Source organism: Triturus cristatus, chromosome 9 (genome assembly GCF_964204655.1).
Source record: "Triturus cristatus chromosome 9, aTriCri1.1, whole genome shotgun sequence".
NCBI classification, from domain to species: Eukaryota; Metazoa; Chordata; class Amphibia; order Caudata; family Salamandridae; genus Triturus; species Triturus cristatus.
In genome coordinates, this window is record NC_140592.1 from 1,133,858,438 (window position 1) to 1,133,882,512 (window position 24,075).

At 45.9% G+C, this 24,075-nt stretch overlaps 1 protein-coding gene across 2 annotated transcripts in view; it reads right to left on the bottom strand.

Moving 5' to 3' along the window:
* The window catches only part of PTGR2 (prostaglandin reductase 2), a 389,700-nt gene extending 366,159 nt beyond the window's left edge, over positions 1-23,541 (bottom strand). Inside the window, exon 1 of one of the 2 annotated variants that reach the window (XM_085627049.1) lies at positions 23,397-23,541. The gene's annotated coding sequence lies outside the window, so the exon portion shown is untranslated. The remainder of the gene's footprint in view (positions 1-23,396) is intronic. The other variant, XM_085627050.1, reaches the window with a different exon arrangement.
* Between the last annotated feature and the right edge of the window lie 534 nt (positions 23,542-24,075).

Genomic DNA, 24,075 nt, shown 5'->3' on the forward strand with positions numbered 1-24,075 from the left:
TATCATACTTTTTTCTTAGCGAGAAAAATCCCTTCCCTGCAATAGCCAAAGATATCTTAGAAAACATAAACGCATTGCAGCAATGGTCTTATGACGGACTGATATGCGGCCTAGCATTTATCATTTTTAGAAAAAGCAGTGGGTGTGAAATGGTATCCTTATTCATTCCTTTACCTTTCAAATGGTATGCTAAGAACCAAGGTATCCAACTGCTTTGCTATCGAAAAAAACATTTGGCATCTCCTCTGACAATAGGCAACATAAACATTGGGCACGTGAAGCTTTGTTGCTGTTAAACATGTTTTGAAAAATTGCCAATCACACAGATGCCCGTAGCATTATGTCATGTGGACAACTTTAGATCATGGCTAGAATACAGTGGGAACCATAACAATTCCCACTACAGAAGGTTTATTCTTGATTCTGCCCCGGTGCACATTCTTGGTTCTTTGTTGTGGAAAGTGTGAGAAGTTGGCCTGGTATATGCTGTCCACTAGTTATAGTGGGCACCTTGTACCAGTCTAAACAACCCTTATTGATGAATAGGTTTAAGACAACCTTTATTGAAAGCTATCCTAGTGGTAGCTATGGAGAGCAGCCTTCAGGCTAAGTCTTGAAGGAGTGTAAAGCAGCTTGGTTTACCAGATTATAACCTCTTGAATAACTAAATGAAAGGAGAACCACACAAGGCATATATATAAAATATATGTATTTATTTCTAAACACTCTCTACTAACCTCTTTATGAAGTTAGAGAGCAAGGCACACAATAATATTAGTTATTAAACGACAGTAAATAGCACAATATACAATGTGCCCCAGGGGGAGACCAAACCATACATTAAGAAAGTGGTGTAAGAACCACGACTTGACTAGCCACAGTGCCTAGAGCACGTAGAGTCGCTGAGACCCCAAGGAACCACCCAAGGCAGCGACACAGGGGACCCACGGGGGATGTGTGCAGTGTGAGAACACAGCCGCGAGCCCCGTACAATTCAATGGGAAAGTCGCAGTTGGAATTTTAAAGAATAAGGACACTTAGGAGAGGACTTTGAGCAAACCCTTTCAGACTTAGAGGGTTCTAGGGCCAGCACCCACAGGAGCACCGGAGTACTCGTGTTACCTCACCCAGGGAAGCCGGGTGCATAGGTGTCAAATGGTGTCAGGAATCGTCGTTGATTTCAATGGCGATGTGCTGCAAAGTGCGGCTGCCGTGGAAAGGAGAAGTGTCCGGTGTGATCCAAGCCTGGTTCTAAGATGTGAAGAACCTGAGAGCAGAGGGGACAGAGTCTGGGTCACTTGCCAGTGACCAGGGGCACGATAGCCGAATGCCCACCGATGTTGGGTGTTTCAGGTGCGAAGAGGTGAAGCTTGACTCCACTGCCATGGGGACCAGGAGGCATCGATGACGACCACAGTCCGCAGGCAAGCTGTCCCACGAAGGATGTAGAGTACTAGGGGTTCGGTGTCCGGATTGGAGACCAACAAGCCTTGGCAACGCCAACCCAGGCGGTGACAGTTAAACAGCTTCGGTGTGGACCAGAAAGGTCCTGTGGACTCCCCAACCGATAGAGAGTCAGGGCACGTCTGGGGTAACCAGGTAAGCCAATTGAAAGTCAAAGTACCCTTCTCAGGGACCTTGAGAAGAATCAATAGATACCAGCCCATGGGTCACTCGAGGAGTGTAGGCCAGCAATCTTCGGTGGAATCACTGCTCGGGGTCTGGACTACAAGAAGCCCAAAGCACAGCCTCAGGGATCGCCAAAAAGCATATGCTGCTGCAAATGGTCGCGGTGTCCAGGTTGCACGGTTCCCACAAGGGCTTTGGGACCTAAGAGTTGCTGAGAGCACGGATCGGCCTCGGGGAGCTTGGAAACACAACTCCTGTGTTACAAAATCGTCGGTGTCCTTCAGGAGCAGCGTCAATGCAAACCGGACAGATGAGTCTTTGGTGCCTGCCTTGCAGGGGAGTAACTCCTTTACTCCAAGGGATATTCTTCGGTCATCCAACGTCGTGTAGATAGTAGAAGTTTTGGGATTCTGTAGCAGAGTTTCGTCCAGGTAAATCTAAAGTCCTGTAGTCAGGGGTTCAAACTTTAGACCCAAGGAAGGGGTGGGACAAACTCTGGGGACCCACCTATGGGAGGGTCAGGACAGAGTGGTGGCTACACCCATGTCCTTTGTCCAGTTTTGCTGCAGAGCAGGGGCTGAGTGCCCCTGCAACCGGTTTGAGCTGGACTATGCACAGGGATACCAAATGTGCCCCCAGTGCAGACATGAAATCACACTTGGAGTGCACCCACCCAGCCCCAATACACTAAAGCCTGTCTGGGAGGTGGTCACACCTCCCTGTGACAGGAAACCTATTGTCCAGGCCTCCCCTGCCGCAGTTTCGTCCAGCAGCAGGAGGGAAGACTCGTGTCTGTGGCTGGCAGCATCCACTTTGTGATGCCAGGGTCTGTGAAGCTGGTACCGGGTGTACCGGTGAAGTCATGGTTCTCCCTCTAGTAGAGTGGAATCATACCTCCTACACCAGTTACTGGTGTGGAGGTATGATTCCAAGGTGTTTGACACCAAATATGACATGTTGCCATGCAGCCATTCCAAAGTTAGCATTTACCGTGAGGTTATAATGCACTTAAGAGTATAAGGTTTGGCTGCATCACAACCAATTCCGAAATTAAGGTTCCGAAGGCTGAAAAGGGCTCTGCTCATGCATGGGCACCCTCTCACATAAAACTCAGCACCCTCCCTTCAGAATTGATAAGGCCTGCCATAGGGGGTGACTGATAGGTTTATATGTGCAGTGATATGGAGAGATATAGGTATCCTATATCTCAGTAAGGGGTGCATATACCACCTTACACATGCTGCTGTAGCAGACCTGTTGTGTCATTTTAAATGGCTTCCAAGGAGTGGCACAATACATGCTGCAGCCCCTGGTAGGCCTCTGGGGTACCTATGCCCTGGGTACATAGAATACCATATACTAGGGACTTATAAGGGTACCCCAGAATCCAATCTGGAGTGCACCTAAAGTACATGCAATCAATTTAGAGAGGAAGCAGCTAGGCTGGGGCCCTGAATAGCAGGGTCCCAGCCAGACTAAAGTCGAAAACCAGTGAAACATCAGCAGAAAGTGGTGGTAACCATAAGAAGCAGATCCTACTCTCCTACACAAAGTCACAGGTGGCTCATACATTATCTTCCAGCAAAACCAGCTGAATAATGCCTCCCTTCCTGAATAAATAAAAAAGGACAAACATGCCTACTAACATCACACTCCTACAAGGCTGGCACTTCAGACTATTCCAGGCCCCCAAAGCTAGAAGAATTGCTTAAGTGGCAGGTATTGGACATTTTTTATGTATATTGAATTAATAATAAACAACTATTGCTGTGCTCATCTCTAAATAACAAACAGTGTCACCATGTGGCAGACTGTCATAAGAGTTGGTGTTGGCAATTAAGTGCCAGAAACAATCGGCATAAATTAGGCACTGCTGCCACACCTAGCTGCCCATCAGAGGAAGCTCATATACATCCTTTGGAGTGGCACTTCACAAGCTGCTAAGAGATAAACAGAAATGACCGGTTACTTACCGGTAATATTCATTACTCCGAGTCGTAGACCTCCCTGTCACAGTCCTTAACATATAAGCGATAGCTCAGCCACCTACTGGGAGTAGCACCAGAAGGCTTCAGACCCTGGCCCGCCAGGCCAAAAGTCACAAAAAGAGAATCCACCTTACGAAACAGCCAGGTACGAACCAAGTACACCCCAAGAGCCCATTTAACATCCAAACAGTGCAGCCGCACCTCATCCTCAGGCTGCGGATGAGGACACAACACGGGCAGAACCAGATCGTCCGAGCAGTGAAACTAGGAAGGAACCATGGGGACAAAGGAAAGATCAGCCCGGAGACCCACCCGACCAAGAAAGAACCTCAAAAAGGGCTAAGAACAAAGTACCAAGCCCAACTCCCCAACCCTCCTGGCTGAGGTAATAGTGACAAGGAAAACCACCTTGATTGTCAGCAAACGAGGAGACATCTCCTCCAGAGGCTCAAAGGAGCAGACTGTAAGGCCGTGAGCACCAACGGAAGATCCCAATCTGGCGCCAAGGACTTAACCGCCGGCTTCTTGAGAAAACAACTCTTCAACAGCCGGGACACCAAAGGCACAACAGACTCACAGGCCTGACCCCGAAAGGCCCTCACCACAGCCCACTGAGCCCGCAAAGTGGAAACGGCCAGACCCAACTTGAACCCATCCTTCAGGAAACCCAAGACACACACAGGATCCACTTCTAAAGTAGACCAGCCCCTAACCGCACACCAACCCTGAAAAGACACCCGATGCCGTACATAGGATTTAAGGGTAGAAGAGCAACGCGACTGTTGGATAAACTGAGCCACCTCAGGAGAGCAACCCATAGCCACAAGATTCATCCTTTCAACAGCCAGCCCACTAGATGCAACTGGACCTAACAATCCCAGGACAGGGGAGGAAATGACAGTGGACAGGGAACCACCAGCAACGGCCAGCAAGGACCCACCGCCAACTGCATCAACAGAGGAAACCAAGGCCTTCGGTTCCAAGCAGGTACTACCAGGATCACCGATGCCCGGTCCAACTTGACCTTCAGCAGGACCCTCTGAATCAAGGCAATAGGAGGGAAGGCATACATCAAGGCCCCCTCTCACTGAAAGGACAGAGCATCCACCCACCAAACCGAGTCCGACAGACTTAGAGAGCAAAACTTCTCCCTGAAGGCGTTCTCCAGGGTCACAAACAGGTCCACCACCGGGAACCCAAACTTCCACATGAGCACTCCAAACACCCCCGACCCAAATTAAACTCCGACAGGGAGGGGAAAAACCTGCTCAAATTATCCGCCTCCGAGTTTAAAACCCCCAGCAGATGCAATGCCCTCAGAGACAAGTTCAACTCTGCCCACTGGCAAATCTGCTGGCTAACAAGTTGAGGGAAGCCTCCTTTGCACTCCTCTTGCGGTGGCGGTTGACATAACATACCACCACTGTGTTGTCTGTCCTCAACAGTACATCCCTCTGCAGGACCCAAGGAATCAAATGCACCAATGTCAACTGAACGGCTCTAGACTCCCTCCAGCTGGAAGACATCCCTGCCTCCCAGACCGACCAGAGCCCCTGAATGGACTCCTGAGCCATCACAGCCCCCCCAACTGAGCTCGCTGGCATCCGTTGTCAGCACCAACCACTCCTGGGAAACAAACGAAGGGCAACTTCAAGAGATTCTGCTCCTCCAGCCACCAGGACAACTCCTGGAAAATCACCCAAAACACCCACCCCCCCCCCCCCCCCCCCCCCCGGGATCAACTCGTCGTGATTTGGAGACCCAGTACAATAATGACCCAGAACATGATTCACCAGAGGGTACAAGTGCAACCGGGCCCAGGGAACAATAATCACAATTGCAGACATCAAGCCGTGCACTCTCAACCACTGGTGAGCCATGGAAGATGGGGAGCCCAACACCATCCTCAGTTCGTGCACCAGAGTTAATCTGCGAGGCTCTGACAGGAACACCTTCCCCACCCTCGTGTTGAAGATCCCCCCAATGAACAGCAGTTCCTGAGAGGGCTAAAATGGAACTTCTCCAAGTTCAGAATCCACCCTTACTTTTGTAGGAGACGGCAGACATCCTTGGTATGAGACTGCACCTTAAGGAAAGAAGAGGAAGAAATCAACCAGTCATCGAAAGTAGGAAACAAACTGGATCCCCTCAGCATGTAACAACCCAATCAAGGGTGCCAACACTTTAGTAAACACCCTAGGAGAAGGAGGGAGACCAAATGGCAATACTTGAAACTGGTAATGGTCGAAGCCCACACAAGACTCAAGAAACTGCTGCGAAGCCTCATGAACCGGCACATGAAAAGAGGCGTCCCTGAGATACACCAGAAGTGAGGAAGTCCCCCACCGACAAGAAGGTCAGAATCAACTATAGAGTCACCATCTTGAAGGACCGGTGAGGAATGCACAAATTCACGGCCTTCAAATCCAGAAGAGGATGGTAGTCTCCAATGGGTTTCCTGATCAGAAATAGGATCGAATAAACTCCTTTTCCCTGTTGTACCTTCACCACGGCCCCTTTAGAGACCAGGTCCTGAACCCCGTCCAAAAGAGCACGACATTTGACCTGAGACCTGGGAACCGGGGTAGCCCAGAACACCTTCGATCTGATAACCATGCCTGATAATCCAAAGGACCCATTGATCCCTGACGAACTCAACCCAGACTGAAAAAAAAGTCCTGAGGCGACCCCCAACCGGATTCTCCTCTGGAAACCTTGCATGATGTGGTGTTCTTACCTCTACTATGTCTTTCTCCCTTGTTGCTAAGGATCTGTGTTCTTTGTTAGAATACTTCCTGTATAGAATGTTGCTACTTGAACTGTTAGTCAGTTGGAGTTGTTGGCTGAAGGATGTGGTCTCATTATAAGGAACTACATTGTCTGCATGTGCTAAGTTCTACAGATTCTACCAGTACAGCTTATGTATCGATATAACGCTGTTTGTGTGAAACTAGCACATTTGTTCACTCCTCATCCTACTTATAAGCATACTTATTGCTTTCCTTTTGTTGTCATGCAGAACGTCACTCCTCCTCCTTTCTCTCTTTCTGCTCCTGGAGAACCTACCATACCCTGGTTGAAATGGAAGAAAGTATTTGTCAACTACGCCAGGATTTGTGGTACGTCCCTAAGTGCAGAAAGAAAGTGTTCTCTTTTCCTATATTGTCTGGGTTCGGAGGGACAGGAGGTATTTGAACACCTACCAGATCTTCCTGATGGTGAGGCTGACTCCTTCAATGAATACGAGATTTGCATTAAGAAAATGGACTTACATTATCTCCCTAAGAAGAGCATGGTTTTAGAACGATATTACTTTGGGAAGAGAGTATAAAGGTATGATGAATCTGTTGGCCAATACGTCACAGCTCTACGCAAGCTTGCTTCGACATGTTCTTTTGCTGAGAGTCTAGATGAGCAGCTTAGAGATCAACTCATGTTGGGTTCATCTATAGATAAAGCTAAAGACACTCTTTGGGAAAAAGACAATCCGCCGCTTCAAGAAGTTATCACTACTTTGAAGATGCATGAGCACTCCAAAGCCTGAGTTGAAGCTATACGCAAAGATGCGGAGAATCATAAGAGTTCTACCGTTGACGTGAAAGAGGTTAAAACTCCTACTGCTGACAAGTCACTCAAACCGTCTGCACAGAGACCCCTTTTTCCTCGAGGTCGATACGTTCAACTATTAATAATAAATCTTTTCCAGTAAAGTGCTTCCGTTGTGGGAATACAGGACATCTAGCTAATTTAAAAGACTGTCCTGTATGGAAAACTATTTGCTCTCTTTGTAAAAAAAAGGGGCCTTTTTCTAAGTGTTGCAGATCCAATAGGGATCAAAAGAAAGTCAGGGAAGTAGATATTTATGATCAAGATGATGAAGATCTGTTTGTCTATCACATGCCTGATCAAGTGATTGATGGGCCCATGGAAAAAGTTCAAATTAATAATAACTATGTCGAGATGTTGTTCAACTCTGGGGCAAAAATCACTTTAGTGCCTAAAATATTCTACGAAAAGCACTTATTCAGAAAAGTCAAGCTGTTTAAACCAGACATAGTACCAAGAGGTTACGGTGGTCAAACTATAAATCTGTTGGGTTATTTCATGGGTACGACAGACTTCAAAGGTAGAATCACAGCGGGGAAAATATACGTGTCAATGAAAGGGGATTCCCTGATCAGTTGGTCTCATCAACGTGATCTTGGTGTTTATCTTGACCCCAATGAGTCTCCCTCTGTATGTTTAAGGGATCTACCCTCTGTTGCTTCTATCTCAGATCACGGCTCATGGATTACCAAGTTTCCCAAGGTTTCTGATAAATAATTAAGTTGTCTTAAAAAATACTTACACCTGATCAAATTGAAAAATAATTCAATACCCAAGGTGGCCAAAGTCGGGAATGTACCATTGTTGGTCAAAGATAAGATGAGGGCTGAGTTGGACAAGCTGTTAGAAAATGGTGTCATTCAAGAGGTTGAGGCCACTGAATGGGTCTCTCCAGTTGTTATGGCCCGAAAGGCCAACGGAGAGGCAAGATTATGCATTGACATGAGAGAACTCAACAAGGCTGTGGTTATTGACCGTTATCCTTTTCCAAACATTGCTGAAATGTTGTCCTCCTTAGGTGGTGCCACTCACTTTTCAACATTGGACCTATCCTCGGCCTACCATCAGATCAGACTCCACCCCTCATGCCAAGATCTGACGGCTTTTATCACTCCGTTTGGCACTTTTAAGTTCCTTAGAATGCTTTTTGGTCTGATATCAGCCGCATCGGTATTTCAAAGGGTGATGGAAAACATTTTGGCTGGCATTGATGGAGTTAAGGTGTACCAGGACGATGTTCTTGTTCATGGTGTGAGTCTACAAGAACATGATGCAAGGGTAAATGTGGTTTTGTCCAAATTACAAGAGTCAGGACTTACTCTCAGGTTAGATAAGTGCAGATTTGATGTCAAGAAGATTGAATACCTTGGTAATTTGATTTCAGGGTCAGGCATCAAGCCAAAACCATCATTGGTTGAGGCCATCTCCAATCTCAACTATCCTGTAAACAAGGTTGAACTGATTACGTTTTTAGGAATGGCAGAAATTTATAACAAATGTATCCCGGGTTTTGCACAGAAAACAGAAAATGTCAGAGGTTTGCTGAAGAAAGGACATTAATTCATTTGGGACAAGCCTTGTGACAAATTTGATGTAATCAAAGATTGTTTGAATAAGGCACCTAGTTTATCTAGTTTTGACCCTTCAAATGAGTCCTATGTCATGACGGGCGCTAGTTGCAAGGGACAAGGTGCTGTTCTTTTACAACCTGGTGAAAAGGTTGATAAAACCATTTTGTTAATTTCCAGACCGCTTAGATGAGCCGAGTGCAACTACTCTGTGGTAGAGAAGGAAGCTTTAGCTGAATACTGGGCGTTTCTTGAAATTTTTGTGGGGCAAACACTTTTCGGTAGTCTATGATCACAAGCCCTTAAAAGAGGTATTTGAAAAGAAAGGAATTGATTGCGTCTCCCTTAGGACAAGGAAATGGGTTGTTGCGCTGCAAGATTTTGAATTTCATGTTTGCTATTTACCAGGAGCTAACAACATCCTTGCTGATTGTTTGTCCAGACTCGGTGGTGCAGCCATTCCTGATGATTGTGATGATGACTGTCTTGCTGGTGAAGACTGGGGAGGATTTAAAAGTTTGTGTGGTAACTGAAGGTGTGGTGACTGAAGAAGAATGGAATACAAGTTTGAGAGATGACCCGGTCTTACAGCAAGTCATGTGTTTTGTGCGTGACGGGTGGTGCGAAAAGCGTGAGTGTAATGATCAAGTTAGAGGATTCTGGTGCATGAAAGAGGAATTGTCATTTTCTAATGGACTACTTTTTAGAGGAAATAGGCTTGTTGTTCCCTTGATTCTACGTGACAAGTTGATAGAAAATGCACACTCTAGTCATATGGGGATAGCTAAAACAAAAGAAAGGCTTAGAGAAGTCTATTGGTGGCCTGCAATGGATGCTCAGATTGAGAGGTTGGTACGGTGTTGTTCTCAATGTGCCAATAGTGAAAAGGTTCTCAAGTGTAGAACTCAGCCTATGGGTGTCAGAAAACAAGCCACTGGTCCTTGGGTGGATATTGCAGTGGATATCCTGGGTCAGGTCCCAAGATCTTTACATCCTTGTTTGTGTAGATATGTTCTCCAGGTGGCCGGCAATTAAAATTGTTAATTCGGTTGATTCATCATCTGTGATTTGTTTTCTAGATGATCTTTTTGCAAGTGAAGGGTTACCAGGTTCCATCTTAACGGATAATGGAGTACAATTTACCTCTGGGGCAGTAGAAAAGTTCTTGAGTGAGAGGGGGATTACACACAAACGTGCAGCATTATATCATCCTGAATGCAATGGTGTGGTTGAGAGGTTTGTAAGCGTTCTCAAAGAAGCTATGCAATTAGCTCTTGCCTCTAGCTGCAACTGGGAAGAGGCGGTCAACAAAAAGGTGTGTGAATGCAGATTCACACCTCATTCCTCTACAGGTGTTTCACCATTCACGTTATTTAAAGGAAGGGTGCCTAGTACGCAAGTCAATCCCCTTTGGGTGACTTCGAGAAGGATGGAAGCAGGTGGTGTTGTTGACCGCACAGTGGGTTGGAAAGATCGCAAGTTGGAGAAAATGGTGAAAAGGAAGAGTGTGTTTGATGCGAGAAAAGCTGTGAAAAGAACTGTTGTTCGGGTTGGTGACTGGGTCAGGGTCAAACTCCCTGAAAGAAGATTTGGTAAGTCCAAGTTTGGTCAACCGATCAAGGTTATCAAACTCTTGAGCAATGCAGTCAGAACCCAAGATCATAGAGTGTGGTACCTCAACAGAATTGCCAAATGCCCTTCCAAATGTGCTGAAGAGAACTCCTCTGGTATTCCTACTGCTCCTTCACAAGCAGATGAAAGGAGACCTTGCAGGTTGAGAACGGTTACCCTTCGTCTTCAAGATTGTGTCTAATGTAACTTTGTATGTGTTTCTTTTTTACCTTATTTCATGTCATCTTGTTAATTCTGTTAGTGAAAAAGGGGAGGTGATGTGGTGTTCTTACCTTTACTATGTCTTTCTCCCTTGTTGCTATGGATCTGTGTTCTTTGTTAGAATACTTCCTGTATAGAATGTTGCTACTTGAACTGCTAGTCAGTTGGAGTTGTCGGCTGAAGGATGAGGTTTCATTATAAGGAACTACATTAAAGACCCTTCTCCAATACTACGTTTTCCTGTATTTCTTCCTGTGAGTCCACCTCTTCACATAGTCATGATTTTGACTGCCTGGGAGCACCAGAGAGTCCCTGCTGACCCCGGGATTTGTGGAAGGAAGGGACACCTCTTCCACGTCCCCTACCACGAAAGGGCTGGACGGCCAGCCAAGACTGAAAAGCCTGCCCAAATGCCCCACAAACTTTCCCTTTTGCACAAAGGCGGACGGGAGCCAACAATTTTTTGTCCTCCGACGTTTTCTTTATCAAACCCTCCAATGGTTCCCCTAACAGTTTGAGCCCGTCTTCTATGCCACCTCAGCCTTCCAAGGTTTAAACCACAACTGTCTCCAAGACGCCACCGAGGCACCAGCCGCCGCAGCCAACGCATTAAGGGAATCAAAAGGATAAGTCAGCCAAGAAATGCAGCTGCTGATCCAACATTGTCAAGGAATCAGAGGGATCCTCCTCCTGCAACAGATGTTCTGAAATACACTGACAGTCCTTCAGAAGAGACTGAACCAGATAACTAGTGTAAGCAGCTGAACGAACAGCAAGCTTGGAAGCAGCAAAGGACCTTTTCAAAGCTGCTTCAACCCTCTTGTCCCCAGGATCAGAAGGTACAGCATCCTCGGAAACCACCAGGCTTTGTGACGCCAGTCTAGCTAATAGAGAGTCCACCTTCATCACTGAAGGGAATTCCTTTGAAACCCCCTGTAAAGGATATCTTTTAGAAAGAAACCTGGGAAAGGTATGTTTATCAATATCCTTCCATTCTCCTTCCAGTACATTCTGTACTGACTTATGAACAGGAAGGCATTCCGACTCATCACCCTCCAAGGGATCAGGGAACCCTAAATTGTCCCGCACATGTTGCAGAATATTGTGAAGGTCCGCCCCATAAATAAACCGACTCTTCACTTCCTCATCCGAATCCTCTTCAAGATCAGGGGAAACCGGAGCATCCAACTGCTGCCTTTTTTGACCCTGTGGACTCCCTAGCCAGAAAGGCCACAGCCACAGCGGCATCAATCATCTTCTGTATTTCAGCCAAGGAAGGTGCAGTGGAAGACCAAGCAACTACCTCCTCTTCCAACAAGGGCTTACACTTCTCTGACCGTTTAACACCATCCATGATGAGTCAAACCCAGAGGCCTCCTAATGGGGAGTGATTCAGTTTCGTACTGTGGAGGCTGGAATAAAAATAGAGTTGCTACAAAACAATGCCTCCCAGACCATAGATTGTACTTATTTTATAGATAGAGAGCTGCAGGAGTCTCTCTAGGCTTTTTCAACCAATGAACGGTCCTTACTTTGGTTTACTTTTTTTCAGATATTAGGATTTCCCGTATCTTGCTTCAAATGTGAAACCCAACTGGTTTTGTTAAATAAATACTCTTGTGCCGGGTTCTTAACCAGTCTGATATTTATCTTTTTCAGTTTTTTTTAAATTTCAGCTCATGCTTTTACACTTATATAGAACAGTAACATACATGATTTTACATGACTCAACAGCGACAAATTACAAACACAAAAATGTGAGATGATGGTTAAAACACAAAATGACAGTACATTTTACAAGTAAACATTTCATGTACAATGAGCCGCGACTTCCTATATCGCACATATACAACATATAATTACAAATCCTTTATGCTGTTACATGTATTGTACTCAAGTGTCCGACTGAAGTTTGATATTGGGACCTGGTACCCTTGTGTCCTTGTACACTTTTATGATATTGTTAGGTCCTGTGGAGGTCAGAGCATAAATAGATAGATTCTTGTTCAATCCGGGCCTCCCTTTTAGTTACTATATATTGTCTTTTGGCTACATTATTGATGGTCTTAAGCACTGTATGTGTTTCAAATAATGCGCTATGTATTGCTTGTAACGCACAACTTTGTTCTAAGATTATCGGTGGCATTTACTGGTAGCGCGTCGCGCTAGAGCTTTCACTGGGCTCTCGGAAGGTGGCAGTTGTCCTCAAAAACGCGCTCTCACCTTCCGACTGCCTTTATCCTCACCAGCCTCACCGCGTGTCTTCGTAGCGGTACGCGGGAGCCTTCCCTCATCGGGCCTGCATTGTCAGAGAGCCTTATGTCGCGTAGCCCAATTAGGCTTGTTTTGGGCTACGCGACGCCCATTATCGTTTACTCTTCGCTACACGCATTTTTCAAACGCGGTCCGGAGCTCAAGCTTGTCCTTCATGTACCTTTGCAGACGCCTATCCTGAGCTGAAGAATAAGGCAGGCCATAGCCGTGTGCAGGCTTTTATATATTAATTTCTGGCTCTTGAGGCCCTTTGGGGCTGTTTTTTGACTACAGCTTTGCTGAGGAGCATTTAGACTACTATTGAACTTACAAGTGTATTCTTGCACCAGGGCTGCTCCCCCTTGACGGATTCCATTGGGATTTTGCTGATTTGTCATACAGTCTCTTGCCTTAAGTTTAGCGATGGAAGACTGGGCCCATTTCGAGGAGGATGGGTATGGGTGCTATGAGGAGGAGCATAGGCCCCTCCTGGAGGACAACCTTGTGAATGCCCTTGACACTTCTGTTCCAAGACTCCGTCAATAAGGCGGTGGAGGTAGCGGTCCCTAAGACTGTTAACAAGGCGCTTGCGGCCGCTTTGAAGCCTATTACCATTCAATATAGGAGTTAGGCCCAAAGAGAACAAGGGCCAGGTAGGGCCATACAATTGTGAAAAAAAGGGGGATGACCTGGACCTTAGTAATTTCTATAAATTATTGAATTAACGTGAAGACCAAACACATTCCTTCAATTGTTTGATCAGGTATTTTTATTTTAGCTTATTATTCAAACTATTTTTCTTGATTTTCAAAAATTATGTGAAAAAGAACACGATATAGTCATATCAAATTTTCATACACCAACACAATAAATCATTACATTAATTCCTGTACCTTTACAAAGAACATTTAACAATACATTAACAGGACATTACCAACAACACAACATTACTTTCTATCCCCAATTTGAAGGGTATAATGCATTTTGTTGAGCCTAGACACTCTTAAAGAGGTACAAATAAGGTCTCTACAACAAACAACGGGAACACTTTAATATCTATACCAGGGGTGGATAGAATAACCCTCTGTCAAGAGTGAAATTGAATTCACAATCCCTTAATGTTTGAAATTTTGTCACCCAACGCGTTTCGAGTCCTGGGCAAAAAAATACAGGGGCTCTCATCAGGGCTTCTGAATTTTATGGGTAATGTTGCCTGGTAGAAGATATTCTTTCTGTCAAATTATAGCTTCAGTGGAGGGCAATGGAAATAAATTCTTTAAAGGGTGCAAGTTCAATCCTATTTCCTCGTCCGTTTCTTTTTGCATGGTCGACTTTTCAATAATCTCTATTCCGAATAACTTCCTCAGCTTGCGCTTCTATTTTAAACGAGTGCATCGTGACGCACACGGCTGGATCATGCCCAGATTATCTGACCACGAATTCCTTGTGTCAGGAAACGCTTCACATCACGGCTTACGAATCCATCCTAGTGATTCCTCGCATATACCCATTACTGTTAGCTTTCATTTCATCGCACTTCCTGTCAGCTATCTCAATTCAAATGCTGTCACAGCATTCAAATTGAGATAGCGTTTCCTGACACAAGGAATTTGTGGTCAGATAATCTGTGCAAGATCCAGCCAGGTGGCGTCATGACTAACCCTGGGCGTAGTTCGCGAAGTAGCACTACGCGAAGCTACGCAAAGTGCACTTCGCACTACGCGAGCTACGCATAGCACTTCGCGAACTGCGTAGTACCCTGTTCGCACTGTGCAAGATGTCGTTTTCAATGATTGCACAGTGCGGACAAGCAACCGGCACTGTGCAATCATTGAAAACGGCATCTTGCACAGTGCGAGCTGTAGTTTTCTGCTGCTCGAGTAGATTTTTACTCGAGCGGCAGCTTTCTCAACGCGGACTGGTAGTTTCTCATCGCGAGCAGTCGCGAGCATACGCGACCACTCGCTATGAGATACCTGACCTCCTCGCGTTGAGAATCTCGCCAGGAGGTTTATTTTCAACACTCGCGATCGCCAACTTGATGTTGCTGATCGCGAACGAGGAAAAAGTCTCACCGGGATGTCATTTTGCTTGCTCACGGTCGCCAACTTGACGTTGAGGATTGCGAGCAAACAAAAAATGACCGCTGCACTACACAACACTACGCTACGCGTGTTTGCACTGTGCTACGTGCAATTCGCGTAGTGCGAAGTAGCGCAAACTACGCAAGCGTAGCGTAGTGTTTTGGCCAGGCTTAGTCATGACGCACTCGTTTAAAATAGAAGCACAAGCTGAGGAAGTTATTCGGAATAGAGATTATTGAAAATGCGACCGTGCAAAAAGAAACGGACGAAGAAATAGGATTGAAGTTGCACCTTTTAAAGAATTTATTTCCATTGCCCTCCACTGAAGCTATAATTTGACAGAAAGAATATCTTCTGCCAGGCAACACCATTATCCATAAAATTCAGAAGCCCTGATGAGAGCCCCTGTAATTTTTTGCCTGGGACTCGAAACGCGTTGGCAGCAAAATGTCAAACATTGAGGGTTTGTGAATCCAATTTCACTCTAGACAGAGGGTTATTCTATCCACCCCTGGTATAGCTATTAAAGTGTTCCCCTTGTTTGTTGTAGAGACCTTATTTGTACCTCTTTAAGAGTGTCTAGGCTCAACAAAATGCATTATACCCTTCAAATTGGGGCTAGAAAGTAATGTTGTCTTTTTGGTAATGTCCTGTTAATGTATTGTTAAATGTTCTTTGTAAATGTACAGGAATGAATAATGATTTATTGTATTGATGTATGAAAATTTGATATGACTATATCGTGTTCTTTTTCAAAAGAATAATAAGGTAAAATAAAAATATCTGATCAAACAATTGAAGGAATGTGTTTGATCTTCACGTTAATTCAATAACGTATAGAAATGACTAAGGTCCAGGTCATCCCCCTTTTTTTCACAATTGAAGCCTATTACGGCGCAATTGGAAAATTTCGCTAAGCAACATGACATGCTCCAACAAGATGCTGGGAATACTTCCACGTCCTCCCAGAGAGGTAACTCCCCTACTGCCAAGACGCCCAGTTGGCCGCAAGCGCAGGCTCTGTTCAAGCTCCCCTCCCCTTCTACACGGGATCATCCTTATTCTGCAGCTTCCAATCCTTTACCTTCATCTTCCAAAGTGTTTACTGATACTGGTACAGACAAGGATTCAACTGGGCATACAGCATCTTCTAAGAAGAAAAAGGCCAAGAGGCCTTCTATCCGTACCTAGTCCCCCCCAGTCTATCAGCCCGCCAATCCTTTTGACCTCAACCCACAAGAGATCATACATCCGAGGTCATCTGATTGGGCACCTCCTACGGAGGATGCAGATTACATACACCAGAATTTGAGGCGCTCTTTCGACAGGGAAGTCAAGAACCGACTTAGGTCGGAATGCCTGCGCCCGGATGTACCCGACAAAGTCGCAGAGACTCCCGATATCGACCTGAATATGCTGGCCTTCGTGAAAAAATTCCAGAAAGATCCTAAGAAGGGCGTCGATCGGGCCTGGCAAGGGTGCCAGGATAAGTTGTTGGATACCATCGGTCCCTTGTCCAAGATCCTTGAGTTAGCGCTGTTAGCCAAGGAGTCCGGTGACCCCATTGACCCCGATATTCTCGCTGGTTATACGCAGCGTGCCATCTGCTTTTTGGGCAACGCGAATTGTGCCATCTCAGCGGAGCGCAGAAAGTCACTCCCGATGTACATGGATACTAACTTAACCGAGTTAGCAGCTGCTGAACCAGGTCCCTTGGCGGACGGCCTCTTGTTCGGGGAGCGTTTTGTCAAGGATGTCTCCAAATATGTAGGGACTTTCACTTCATTGGACAAGGCCCAGACAAATATCAAGAGGGTGTTTCACACGGGCCTTTTTGGACGGGCCGGGTGAGGCAGGGGCCGCTCGCCAGGCCGTCAGTACCAGCAAGGTCCCGCCAGAGGGGGTTACGACCGCGGCGACTACCAGGACCCCACCAGAGGAGGCACATTTTACCCCACAAGGCACTCCAACCGGCGCAGTTTCCATCGAGGAGGCCAGAGAGGAAACTTCCAGCCTCAAATTACAGCAGGTAAGCCCTCTGTCTCTGTATCTCTATCCTTAGGGGGGTCGGATTCGCCATTTTCTTCACAATTGGCGCGTCATTACTCAGGATGCCTGGGTTCTCCAGATAGGACAAGGGGTTCGAATAGATTTCTTTCAAACTCCCTCGCAGGAATATCTCCCGCCCCCTCTGTATTTTTCCCAACAAGACAAACTTTTTATAGATCGCAAAATAGAAGACTTGCTGGAGAAGCACGCGGTCGCCTACTGCAAAGAGGGGCCTGCGGGCTTCTGCAGTAATGTCTTTCTGGTGCAGAAGAGGGGCGGCGGTTACAGATTAGTACTAAACCTGAAAGACTTCAATTCCTTCGTGCTTTACCATCACTTCAAGATGGAGGGGATCCATCTCCTGGCGGACATCCTGAGACAAGCGGATTGGTTGGTCCGTCTCGATCTCAAAGACGCGTACCTAATGGTTCACATTTTTCTGCCTCATCGCAGGTTCCTTCAGTTCCAATGGCGCGGTAGACGCCTGGAATATTTCGTCCTGCCTTTCGGTCTCTCCTCGGCTCCTTGGTGCTTCACCAAGTTATTGAAACCGGTGATTGCACACCTTCGGGAGCAGGGAATACGCTTAATAGTTTATCTCGACGACATCCTGATAAAGGCCCCTTCGGCTTCCCTAGCGGTCCTTCACCTGCAGATAACAATGACAATGTTAGAGAGTCTGGGATTTGTCATAAACAAGTCGAAGTCAGTTCTGGTTCCGAAACAGTCCTTGGAATTCTTGGGATTTGTGATCAACCCTCAGTCAGCCCAGCTTCAATTGCCCAAACAGAAGCCGAGAGACCTGAAGAAGGAACTGAGGAAAATTCGACACACAAGTGATGTCCTTACGAGCAATCACTCGCTTAGTGGGCCTACTAGCGTCATCCATACAGGCGATTTTCCCGGGACCTTTACATTACCGAGCCCTTCAACGTCTCAAGATCAGACATCTACAAAAGGGCCTGTCTTACTCGGATCGAGTCCCACTGACGGACGATGCCCGAGCGGAGATTCAATGGTGGTTGACATACGTCGATGCATGGAATGGTCGGGCGATCTTCGGATCTCTCCCAGAAGTGGTCATAGAATCCAATGCCAGCAGGTCGGGTTGGGGAGCCAGCTGCAGGGAGGTGACCAAGGGGGGCAGATGGTCTGTCCAGGAGTTGGAGTTGCATATCAATTGCCTTGAGCTCCTGGCGGGGTCATTTGCGATTCGCACTCTCTCACCCAGGAAGGTATTGTGTTGTATTCTGTTACGAATGGACAATATCTCCGCTGTGAGGTATATAAACAAACTGGGGGTACCAGATCCCCGATGTTGGCGGAGATCGCCAAGGATTTCTGGCATTATTGCCTAGCACATCAGATCACAGTGATTGCAGTGTACATTCCGGGTTGAGACGATGCAGTAGCAGACTGGTAATCCTGTCATCTGAAAGATTACATCGATTGGAAGCTTTGTCCGTCCCTATTTCGTCAGCTCCAGTCACTGTGGGGTCCATTCCAAATAGATCTTTGTGCCTCCCGGCTGAATCATCAACTGGAGTCCTTCTTCAGTTGGAGGCCAGATCCCCTAGCGAGAGCGACCGATGCCTTCACTCAGGATTGGTCTCAGAATACCCAGTATGCATTTCCCCCATTCATCCTGATACCCAGGGTAGTGAATCAAGTGGTTCGGCAAGAAGCGGAGATTGTGATGGTCACCCCGATTTGGAAGTCGCAGCCAAGGTTTCCTGTCCTGCTGGAGATTTCGTGCGATTCTCCATTTTGTCTCTCGTGCTTCCAGATGATGCCCCAGGGCCCTCAGGGGGAGCTCCACCCGTTAGTCCTCCCGGGGCAGCTGTCCCTGATGGACCGGAAGCTTTCCGGCAACAGTGGTCGTTGCCAGGAATTTCGGAGCAAGCTTCCAGTTTTATCCAACAAGCCTGGGTCCCATCTACCAGGAAGAGATATGGTTCCGCATAGAAGGCTTGGTTGGGTTGGTGCTTGGAGAGACACCTGGATCCCGTGGAAGCAGATATCTTTCACATTTAAAATTTGTTATCACAAAAAGCCGCTGATGGTTTATCCTATAGATCGGTAAACAATTTCCGTTCAGCTATTTCCGTGGGTCATGCACATCTAGAGGGCAGGCCTGTCGGTATGCATCCGATAGTGTGTAAACTTCTCAAAGGGATACGTATAGCGAACCCTCCTAGGGCTAAGTATACCTCTTTATGGGATGTTTCTAAGGTATTGCAGTTATTTGAACAATGGCCTAGTAACGAATTACTGTCCAGGAAACAATTGTCAGGTAAGTTGGCCATGCTGTTATGTTTATCTGCATGTCGCAGGGTTTCCGACATTAAAGTGTTAGACTTGGAGGGTAGAATATTTTCTCCTGAAGGTGTATCTTTGTGATAACAGCTCACACTAAAACTTTTTCCAAATCTATTGATTACAATGCTTTTCCATTAAATGAAAAACTCTGTGTTGTCAAATGTAGTAAAGTGTATATGAAGATTCTACACGGTCGCTCAGACCCACTGGTTGTTCAAGGTTGCTAATCGCTTTGCAAAAACCTTTCAAACCTGTTACCTTGGCTACGATTGCCAGGTGGCTTAGATATGTAATGTCAGAGGCCGGTACTGGTACCGATTTATGTGGAGCGCATTCAGTCAGAGGCGCTATGGCCTCAAAATCATTTATGTTGGGAACTAGTATACAAGATATTATGAAAGCGGCTGATTGGTCTTCTAGTTCCACTTTCAAACAGTTTTATTACAAACCTGTGGGTGATGTTGCTTCTGTTTTTCTTGGATAAGCGTTAAACTAGCATAATCTGAAGCCTCCGGTCCTGTAATAGAATAAAAAGATTGCTAGCATTCGCGCCAAGAATTTTCAATTCTATTAAGGACACGGAGGAGAAGATTATCCTGCCCAGGGTACTTATTATGATGCATAATTGTCATGTTACCCTCCCTAAGAGGCAAGTTAAATCAGTTGTTACGAGTACGTCTTTTTCATTTCAGGCAAAGACCAGAAAGGCGATTAAACCATCCTGGTGGTCTTTTGAACTGGAAGGGTCTTCGACCTTCATGTGCACGTTCTACAGTTCCTGTTGGATCTCCGGTCTGCTGTGATCAGGATCCATTTTGATGTTTTTGGACTATAATTCTGTTCAAGTTGGACTCTGCTCGTTGGGCAAAGAAAAAGGAAGTGTTCCGTGTGGACAGTTATTTATAGGGCTAGTCTCTATGGTGTTGACAATGTGATGCTAAGCATTCTGGGAATGTTTTACTTTCAATATGTTTTGAATGTTCTTATTGGCTGCTGTTAATTGTGCAGTAAAGAGAGAGAAAGCATAATCTTCGCCTCCGTGTACTTAATAGAATTGAAAATTCTTGGCGCGAATGCTAGCAAATTTTGTATTCAGCAGCAACCAACCTCCACCGGAGCGCGCGATAGACTCCACCCCCATACTGAGAGGACTCAGCGATTCCGCTCCGACGAGACCCCAGACCGTACGCGGCCAAAGCCGAGAGCCCCTCCTCGTCAAGGAGGGGCCTCCCCACCACACCCCAGGCGCGCCGGTTCAGTGTTAAAACATTCACCAGAAACCCATGCACAATACCAACCCAGGAGGTTCTGCTGAAGCAGGAACCTCACCAGCATGTGTGCCCCAGGGCTGATAGCCATCACTCCCGGCCCAGGAACACCTTAGGCGACCGGAAGGGTAGACATACTCCCGCTCAAGTATCGAACAGTCCCGCTACAGCAGGGACTCCAATTAACCCAAGAAACAAATGGACGATATAGCAGACTGTTTCACACTTACCTAATTCCATGAGAGTTCATTGCACGCTCAACTGCATAAAAAAACAACAGGATGTGGTTCAGTGGGTCAGGCGTTATGTGCCACAGGATGTGGGAGTGGCCTGGATGGGACCTGGGGAGATTTTTTGCTTGGTATTTCTGTGGGGAGGAGCTATCGCTCATTTGTTAAGGACTGTGATGGGGAGGTAATGGTAAAGTATTTTCAACTTTCCCAGGACTTCATAGGATGTGTTCTTGAATATATGCTCTCAATAAATGCTTAGCGTGTCAGCCTAAGTCTACAACCGTGCCACTAATAATCGTTTATATAATCACACAATACAGGTCAATGTAATGTTGTGTTTATTGCTAATGATTATAACCCATTTTAAACAACCTTGAAATAATGAACAACAGAGGTACAAGGTTTCAAAAGTATGACTTGCTGTTTGAAGTGGGTGGATAACTCGACAACCTATTTTTATCAGGATTGTAACTTGCAATCACACAATGATGCCAGAGTCAAAAACATTAACAATGTGATATCCAGGGCTTTAAGTGGGCTGGGTCTCACCGGTTCTGAGCACCGGCAATTTTTTAAAGGGGGCCTAGAAACGGGTCTCTATCGGGCTCTGTTTTGTGCCCTGGCACAGACGGTCCATTTTTTTTCTGGACTGCAATGACAGCAGACACATAGATGTGCGTGTGCTCACACTGCTCACTTCTCACTTGTGGAGTACTTACGGCATGACGTCATGCCAGGTGAGCGTGGTAGGGGAAGGGAAATCCTTTAAAGAGAGTCATTTTCCCTCTGGATTTCCCTTCTCTTTTTGAAACTCAGGAGCGGCAACATTGTCCTGGTGTCACCAGGGCTTTAAGGGGTAGCTTTTTCAATATTATATACAGCAAGCAGGGCTTTAAGTGGGCCGGGTCTCACCGGTGCTGAGCACCGGCAGTTTTTAAAGGGGGCCTTGAAACGGGTCTCTATCGGGCTCTGTTTTGTGTCCTGGCACAGGCGGTCTGTTTTTCCCGAACTGCAGCGACGCAGGCACATCGATGTGTGCGTGCTCACACTGCTCACTTCTCACTAGTGGGGAAGTTACGGCATGACGTCATGCCAGGTGAGCATTGTGGGGGAAGGGAAATCCTTCATACAGAGTCATTTTCTCTCTGGATTTGCCTTCTCTTTTTGAAACTCAGGAGCAGCAACATTGTCGTGGTATCACCAGGGCTTTAAGTGGAAGCGTTTTCAATATTATATACAACAAGCCATAGTTGCTGATTATTTACCTTATGCAACTAACAACCATTGACAAAGCCAATAGTCCTGAGGTATGATGTTACTTGTTGTATCATATATCTGGATGCAATGACAGAAACAGCAAAATACAAGTCGGGCGGTACACTATCCGAAGCACAGATTTTTAGTTTACATGTTGTTATGCCACGCCCTTAATTACATTGGCCACGCCCCTTTGAGAGACCCCCCACAGTTTTTTCATCCCACTTAAATCCCTTTCGATATCCAACATAAAATGCAAACCTTTGACCACCACCTAACAAGACATGCACTTAAGCAAGGGCATTCTTCTAACCAAGCTGTTTAATGATGAACATGTGGCCAGAGAACGCATATAGATCTATTCGGCAAAGGCACGAACTATCAGATTACGTTTACTGCTATTATACACTGAAACTTGTGGGTCCCCAGAAACTCTACAGCAAGTGTATTAACTCCGAAATTATCTTACAACGCAGTATGCCTATGATCAGTTAAGTACGCCAAAATGTATCTCATGTTTCCTTGTCCCAAATATCTTTTAAGTAGAGTTTGTAATAGATGAGTGACTTGTGAACATACCAACAGCTCCGCTTCCGGCGGGAGACTCGTGATTTTAGAAGCAAAAAGTGGCTTTAGTATAGCTGCCACCCACCTAAAATCACCACTTCTAAAAAACATATCTTACTTACTTTGATAGCTTTATTTCGGTCGTTGACCATAAAAGCACAGATAAAATATGTACATACAAGATAAAACATAAATATTTATACATACAGGTAAAAAGTTATTAAACAGAAGTTATCAAAGTTGAGATTTACACATCGATGGTTTAATTGATAAAAGTGGACCTCCTTCGCCACATGCTATGCAAAAAACGGGAAACAGTGAACACGATAGGGGGTGAGGTATCATAACGCAATATCCTGCATGCTTGTGCACATTGTTTTAAGCCTAAATTTCTACATAGTGGCACAAGCCATGATCTACGTATTTCTTTGTAACATATCAATAGTGAAAACACATTCTCCCAATGTTTATTATTATTGCGATCTCCTGCTAACATGTTGCCATGTTTGTTAGCTCCTCATGACTATACCCCTTTTCTGACACCGCCCAGCGCCTGATCCCTATATATCGACTGCCTAGTAAACATTTGCCATGTCCACCGCTGATTTGGGTGGTTTTATAAGTTGGACTCCAAACTTTGCATAACTTTAAAGATTATATAGAAAGTACAAGGATGGACCTAAATTGTGATATAGCAGGGGCATCCCATGGCAGATAAGAGGACCACCAGTCCGCTACTTACACGGACAGTCCGCAAACTCAGCCCAAAATCCGTTGCCCGTTAATGATCTTTTACGGACGGCATTTGTCCTTAATTCAGTATTTCCGGGTCACAGAACAGCCAATCCTGATGACAGAACACACACCGTGAATGGTCCGCGAGAGGGAGGGACCCTGACCTGGGACTAGTAGTACTAGGGCGTTGGAATCATTTAAACCAATCCTAGTCCGCTGCACAAAATCCCGAGGTTCTTATTGGCTGTGGTGTACCTCTGACTTTTCTATAAAATTTTCCCGTCCTATTTATTTTCTAGGTTACTGGTGAGGCATGCCTCAGGCATCGCTTGCTGGATAATTCTTTTGGCCTTTGCGCCTATAGTGGGTCAGAGGCTACTGGGCTGTAAAATGCGAGCGATGACAACGTTCTGAATGACTGTGTAAATCTTGTCACGATGCCATCCCGGCTCCCTTTTGGATGACTGACGTACCGTTCACGACGGACTGTTGCCGTGGCCTGGGTTTGTTGGTAGCCTCCTGCAGTGCGGCCAATGTTTGTTGGGTTCAGCGAAACTGGGCGACTCGTATGCATAGCTGCCAATGTTTCAGATTGCTGTGTAACATTGTCATGATTTCGGTGGGATTATGAGTGACACTTCAACAGAAATTATAAACATCTGAGCAACAAGAAAATGATCTTAAAA